Here is a 7,720-nt window from a genome sequence, read left to right as displayed (position 1 = left end):
TAGAATACTCTAGTATATATGACCTCAGTGCCCCCCATCCAGATTCACAGGAAGCTTTTCATAGTCCATTCTGCAAACTGTAACCATTGCCATCTTCCACAGATTCTAAATTTGGTTAATATTGATCCCACACATCTTATACTTTTACAATAATGCACATATATCATTGCATGTATATATGTGTAATAACATTGTTTCACAAGTAATATCAGTGAGAATGTTTTATACAACTTGCTTTTGTCTTCAAATGTGTGGTTTTGGTATTTATACATGTGGGTATATTTTGCTTTAGTGGATTCATTTTAATAAAACAACCCAAACTAAAAAGTGGCAAATGATTTGAACTGATGCTTCACAAAATAAGATATGCAGTGGCCAATAAATAAGTGAAAAATGCCTAACGTCATTATTCATTAGGGATATTCAAATGAAAACTGCAATTAAATAAAATAGCTATTAGAATAGCTATATAAAAAGGTGACAATATGAAGCATTGACAAAACCGTGGAACAACTGCAACTCCTGCACACTGCTCACCGAAATGTAAAATGGAACAACCATGTCAGAAAAGTTTGACACTACATATAATAACTGTAACAACCCAGAAATCTTGCTCTTCAGTATTTAACCAATCAATATAAAAACAGATGTCTACACAAAAATACACATTAAGTTCATTACAGCTATTATCAAAAACTAGAAACAACAGATGAATGAATAAATAAATTGCAATATATGCATACAATAGAATACCACTCAGCAATAAAAATGAAAGTGTTCACTGCTCCTTTCAAACTGAGTGACTGCATTTCCATAGTATGGTTAGAGGGACAGCCACGAGCCAGAATATGGAAAACCAGTAAACTTTTGTGGAAGAATGAGGGAAAATGACAATCTAGCATAAGTTAACAGTTTCCTAAATATAAATCATATACTTGGCAGTTACATATTTTTAAAAGTTCTTCTATCATTGTTAATGACATAAAACTTCTCGTTTGAAAGCAAGACCACCACATTTTGTTTGTGTAGGGAGGGTGAGTAGGGGAATGTTCTTAAAATTGGTATCAGTTCAGTTCAGTTACTCAGTTGTGTCCAACTATTTGTGACCCCATGGACTGTAGCATGCCAGGCTTCTATGTCCATCAGCAACTACTGGAGCTTGTCATGTCCATCAAGTCAGTGATGCCATCCAACCATCTCTTCTGTCATCCCCTCTCCTTCTGCCTTCAGTCTTTTTCAGCATCAGGGTCTTTTCTGATAAAATTGGTATAATTATTCTTAAAAAAATAGAAGTACTTCTTTGGTGAAGCCTCAGTACCCATTCAGTTTGCTGTAATAATCTGTAAGCAGAACAGCAATACAGTGCTGGGCCTTGATTCCAGTAATGTCAGGTACCACATCCTTTTCTCACAGTCCTCTGAATGATTTTTAAGAAAATATTCTAAAGGAGGACAAGTAAAAGCAAAGAAAAACAAAGGAGGATTTCAAGATCCCTGTTAAAGATTTATTTTTAAAAAGTGCCTAGTATTTTTGAATTATAAAAGCTGTCATCCTGTGGGCCTTCTGGACACTAGACTATGTTTTCTACCCCTTTAATGACAAAGATCACCTCACAAAAAGAGAATTTCTGCTTACTGGCTGGAAAAATGTCCCTTTACTTGATTTTCAAGTGCAATCAGTTATCCAGTTCCTCTAGATAAGTCTTTCCGTATTTTAAACACATACCATTTCCATTTTGTAATTACATCTAGGTTAAAATTTATTGTCTTATACTGCATCTTGAAGTAGAGTCATTAGTATTTGGAGTTCTCATTTTAAGCCCTCAATGCTGCCACATTCAGTGCATCCACCACCGGCAATGGATTTGGGGCTAGGAAAACATACATCCTGGTACAGAGGAACTTGGGAAAAATGGTCATTCTCCAACAGTGGTAGTCCATCTCTGTGCATGGATGGGTGTGTGCTCCATTTTGTAAGATTTTGGAGGGAGTTTAGGGAATATGTTGAGAAGTGCTTTGTCATCAAGGAACAGGTGACCCAGCAGTGGAATGCAGGTCCACTTCTTGTGTCGGTGGTGATGGCAGATGCCTTCTTGTGGCATGTGAAGAAGGTATTTGAGGAGGAGGTGGTGTTAAGGGGAAAGGGCCCTTTGGGACAAAGACATTACTATGGTCACTTTTTTCCCCAAAGTGGGAGGTTGGAGGTATAGTGGTGAGTTTAAGAAAACATCAGGTGTCCTCATGGGTTCTCTTGGAGGTAACAAGGAAGAGCTTTCAGGAGGGCCTGAAATAGAGGTCTGATCTGATACTGAATATTGTGGTGAATGGGCTTTTGGCTGGGTTGCCCCGGAGGAATTGCTGGGTGACTGTCTAAATGCTTAGACATCATCTTTGATGGTAAAGATTCTGCTGGAGCAGATTCTTGTCATCTTAGTGAAGGAACAGGAGGGTAGGAACAGGCACTTCATCAGTGCTCTTGGTTAAACTTATAGATGATACTGAAGCAGATCTTGAATGAAAGGGCTTAAATGGTCAGAGTCAGGTATGCTGCAAACATCTGTGGTACTGGAAGCACCAGAAGCAGGAGAAGGTATTGATGGTGTTCTTGGAGAATTTGGTGCAGATGCTATATTTTCTGTTTCAATTGCAGGGGTTCTATTTTAACTATTTTTCCTTGGCTCTTGCTGTGGAGGTGTGGGATGTCTCATAGTACCTGGTCTTGGGTTTAATGGACAAATACTGGATTTTAGTGAATGGCTATATTCTTTTGGAAATCTTGGGAGAGGCTTAGGGTTTCATGGTTCTGCTTCTAGGTATTTGTTGAAAAGATAGCCTGTAAATTCTTTTTCCATGCTGTTTCCCATTGGATTCAAGTTTTCAAAGAACTTTTTGATACCTGATTTTAGTCGTAAACAATAAGACTGATTTTGGTATTTCTGGATTTCACCTGCAATTTTCTGCAATGTTCTTCCCTTTACTAAAGTTTATAAGCTCTTTTCCATGCCTTTTTAGGACCTCAGGACTGCCTTCTTCTGTTTTCAAGATATTAGATAAATTCCAAAGAAAGGCACATATGGTGGATTAACAGACCTGAGTTTTGCCAAATATTTCTCTTTTTTTCCCCTCAAATGTTTCTTACAGTGATCTTCCCATAGTTCATGAACTGTTTGTAAAATTTTCTTTTGGCAGCTTTGTATTTGCTCAAACATGTGGTCTAGTCTGTAAACAAGTAATTTAACAGCACAGCCAACCTCAAGGACATCATTGACGTTCAGCTCTTGAAAGACTTGCAGAATCTCAATTATTCAGCTCACAACAGCTACTTTTTCTTCTAAGTTTTCAGCCTTTTTATTTCTCAAACCACAGAGTGAAATTAATGGTATGCTGGATCATTTTCAGAAGGGTAGGAGAATTAATCTCTTTGTTTTCTTTTGCTCACATACTTTCAACTAACTCTGATGACTGTACAGTGTGATATAAATCTGATTCAAATAGAGTGAGCTGTCGAGCAATTTCTGTTGGTTTAAGGAGAGCAGGTCAAAAGTCTCTATGTGGTCAAAATTCTCTCTTTCCACCAGGTCTGCTTATATGCCATTCATCCATGGGAGGTGAACTCTGAAATGTAATATTATGACCTGGTCCATTGTCTCTTGCAGTTCAGTTCTTTTCCTTTTGATTATTTTGGTGATGGATTCAACCCATTTTTTCATTGCTTTACCTCTTACTGTTCCAGTAAATTCCTCCATTAGCTGCAGGTGATCTGAATCTCTTTCAAAATCATAGTGGTGCACTACTCAGTGCCAGCATACATTTAATGCTCACACCTGCACAGGTTGTATATATATTTTTCTAAACCTTTTTCAGTTCTGCACTCAAGGGCTAACCTTCTCTAAAGCTATGCAGTCAGCTTCTGTTGGCTCAGACTCTGGAATTTCAAACCTTTCTATTAAAAGACTCAATAGTTCTTAAGGTTTACAAAAGGATCTATATGTTGTAAGAAATGTCTGAACAAAATTGGAATCTATGTATATTTGGTATGTGAGCCTCTCTGTAAGTTTAATAACAATTCCTGCTTTGATGACTGGAATTCCAGCTTTGGGCTACTTGTTTTCTTCAAATATGATATTTTCTTCAGAATCAGGCTCTGCAAATCTATAAACATCAGCACTAGGGAGCCTCATCTGCTCCTCCTTTTCTTCCTAAAGTATTGTCACATCAACCATCCTTTCCAGTGTTCTCTGATATGATAAAGATATCAATGCTGCCATCCAACTGTTTTTCTCTTCATCTCACTTGGCAGAAAACATAACAGTATTTTCATCTTTTAAATTATTTCAAAAGCATGCTTGTACTCACTCGTGTCATCTTTGTCATTAATTTGTAGCTTTCTCATAAAAAACTTTTCTTTAAAGGTGATATTCTGCATTGCTAGCACGAGGAAGTTTTAGCTACCCATGATTTGATTTACAGCAAATCATTAAGCCATCAAAGAGAAATACATTTTTTTCATGTTTCTCCTACATGTGTAAGAGTTCCTTCCATTGCAAATTCATTGCAGCACTGTCCAGCATCCTTTCCTCCCAACCATCAATATTTTTCTGAATCTCATTCATTTTCTTGATTGCTAGTTGTTTCCCCTTCATTTGCTGACTGTAAATCCAACATGCAGATTCACCCAGTCTACATTTTCCAAGACTTTTAGAACATACTTTTTTCCTATACCACTATGAACATTAAGCAAAGCTGTTATTGCTTGTTTCAAACATTCCTTGTCTTCTTGTTCTTCACTCTTATTACTGCTTCAGAAATTTGAAGTAATGTAGACAGTGGTAAATGGGCTAGAAGTAGCCTGGGTAAAACATATTGAACAGCTTCTTTGAAACCTTTGCCTATTGACTGAGAAGATTGGGGGCAAGAGGAAAAGGGGGTGACAGAGGAAGGTGGTTGGATGGCATCACTGACTCAATGGACGTGAATTTGAGCAAACTCAAGGAGATACTGAAAGACAGGGAAGTCTGGCATGCAGTCTGGCAGTCCATGAGGCTGCAAAGAGTTGGACATGACTTAGCGACTGAAAAACAACAAGAGTGCCACTCCAGGCTTTGATAACTGACTAAGGAAATGATCATGAAAACCAGGTCATAGAATATCTCGAGTGTATGATTCAAATGGATCAAATGCCAGTTCCTCTGCTGTCTTCAAAGCAGCTTCCTACTAATGGATGGTGACTGCCTTCATCTGTCATTTCTACAGTATCTTCTATATGGCCCAGTAACTTTCCATGAGGTTCTTGTATATCCACTATATGACCAAATGTATTTTCTACATCATTAGCTGAAAAACAGTTTTGTGTTAATGACAAAATGCTCTCTAAAATTGTTTATAATTTAATTTCCCTTATGTATGTCAAATTTCTGCCATAAATGCTTTTACAAAATCATAATAACATTGCTCTCCTGAGGTGGAAGGCTCTTTCATAAGTTAAAGATAATATATCTTCTACATCTTGATGAACCATATCCATCAATACTTTATCAGCATATATTGCCACTTTAATATCTTGTTTTGTAATTTTATAATGCTGTATATTTTGCACCAACTTTTAAAATGTCTGCAGAAATCTATTCTAACGCTGTAAACAGAAACCTGGTGGTCAGTTTTATAATCTAGGACCTCCTTTAACAAAAGATGAATTTTTTTTCTACTGGGAGAGAGAAAAAATTTCTTTGCTTCCTCTTTTTAGTATCCAACTGGGCATCAACTATTGCCCATTTATCAACTGGATGAGGAAAACTTTTTGGAACATGTTCCTCTACATCTGAAGAACTTAGGGGCTGAGCTTGACATTGCATATTTAATTGCTAAATTAATTCTTCAGCATACCGGAGAGCATCATCACTAGACTCAACGGTAGGATGAACTTGCCCCTGAACGTTTTTCAACGTAGACACCAGCAGCCCCCACTTGGGCGCATTCTTTTCATCTAAAAACTCAGAGTAGCTGCTGCGCCGGCATGCCCCCTTCTCCGGGGAGGGAGAGGGCCAGCGGTGGCCGGGCTGGAGGAGTCACCAGAGGGTGAGCTCCTAGCGCAGAACGGGGCTGCAGTCTCAGCGGATGGCCTGGACGCCGCAGGGGGCCGAGCTGCCAGGCTAGCCCTGGAGATGAGGCTGGGGGTGAGGCTGGCGCCTGGCCACCCATCCTACTGGCACCGGCTGAGGAGAGAGAATGCAGCCGGTAGGTGGCGGTGGCGGCCTCATCGGGCAACACGACCCAAGGACCCGGCCTCTCACCCATCTCCGGCCCGCCGTCGCCTCCCTAGGTTGCTCTCCACTGCAGTCGCTGGACTCCGGGCTGGTCGGCCCCCGTTGCAGAGCCGGTGGCTGTGGGAGGAGTGCGGAGGGACGGTCCAGCCTGGCCCATTTTCTTTTAAATTGTTTTCTGTTGCCATATACTCCACAGCTATTTCCCATTAAATTCTGAAAGAGATGGGCATACTAGACCCCCTGACTTGCCTCTTGAGAAACCTATATGCAGGTCAGGAAGCAACAGTTAGAACTGGACATGGAAGAGCAGACTGGTTCCAAATAGGAAAAGGAGTGCGTCAAGGCTGTATATTGTCACCCTGCTTATTGAACTTCTATGCAGAGTACATCATGAGAAATGCTGGGGTGGAAGAAGCACAAGCTGGAATCAAGATCGTCGGGAGAAATATCAATAACCTCAAGTATGCAGATGACACCACTCTTACGGCAGAAAGTGAATAGGAACTAAAAAGCCTCTTGATGAAAGTGAAAGAGGAGAGTGAAAAAGTTGGCTTAAAGCTCAACATTCAGAAAACGAAGATCATGGCATCTGGTCCCATCACTTCATGGGAAATAGATGGGGAAACAGTGGAAACAGTGTCAGACTTTATTTATTTATTTATTTTTTGGCTCCAAAATCACTGCAGATGGTGATTGCAGCCATGAAATTAAAAGACGCTTACTCCTTGGAAGGAAAGTTATGACCAACCTAGATAGCATATTCAAAAGCAGAGACATTACTTTGCCAACAAAGGTCCATCTAGTCAAGGCTATGGTTTTTCCAGTGGTCATGTGTGGATGTGAAAGTTGGACTGTGAAGAAAGCTGAGTGCTGAAGAATTGATGCTTTGGAATTGTGGTGTTGAAGAATACTCTTGAGAGTCTCTTGGACTGCAAGGAGATCCGACCAGTCCATTCTAAAGATCAGTCCTGGGTGTTCATTGGAAGGACTGATGCTAAAGCTGAAACTGCAATACTTTGGCCACGTCACATGAAGAGTTGACTCATTGGAAAAGACTCTGATGCTGGGAGGGATTGGGGGCAGGAGGAGAAGGGGATGACAGAGGATGAGACGGCTTGATGGCATCACTGACTCGATGCACATGAGTTTAGGTGAACTCTGGGAGTTGGTGATAGACAGAGGCCTGGCGTGCTGCAATTCATGGAGTCCCAAAGAGTCGGCCATGACTGAGCGACTGAACTGACTGACTGACTGACTGACTGACAGTACATTTGTTACAATTAGTGAACCAGTATTGAGATGTTATTGTTAACTAAAGCTCATACTTTAATATTTAGATTTCCTTAAGTTTTCCCTAATATCCTTTTTCTTTTCCAGAATCCCACTTATTCCCTCATCCTCATCCCTAGCAAGCCACTAAATCTCCTGTCTCTATGGAGTTGCCTATTCTGAACTTTT

General features: G+C 40.0%; 1 pseudogene; it reads right to left on the bottom strand.

The window, feature by feature from the left end:
• Positions 1-2,485: 2,485 nt before the first annotated feature.
• Positions 2,486-6,256, bottom strand: LOC101118756 (son of sevenless homolog 1-like; annotated as a pseudogene).
• Between the last annotated feature and the right edge of the window lie 1,464 nt (positions 6,257-7,720).

This window comes from Ovis aries, chromosome 25 (genome assembly GCF_016772045.2).
Source record: "Ovis aries strain OAR_USU_Benz2616 breed Rambouillet chromosome 25, ARS-UI_Ramb_v3.0, whole genome shotgun sequence".
Lineage (NCBI taxonomy): Eukaryota > Metazoa > Chordata > Mammalia > Artiodactyla > Bovidae > Ovis > Ovis aries.
Note: the sequence above shows the minus strand (reverse complement) of the source record. Positions and strands in the feature narration are given on the sequence as shown.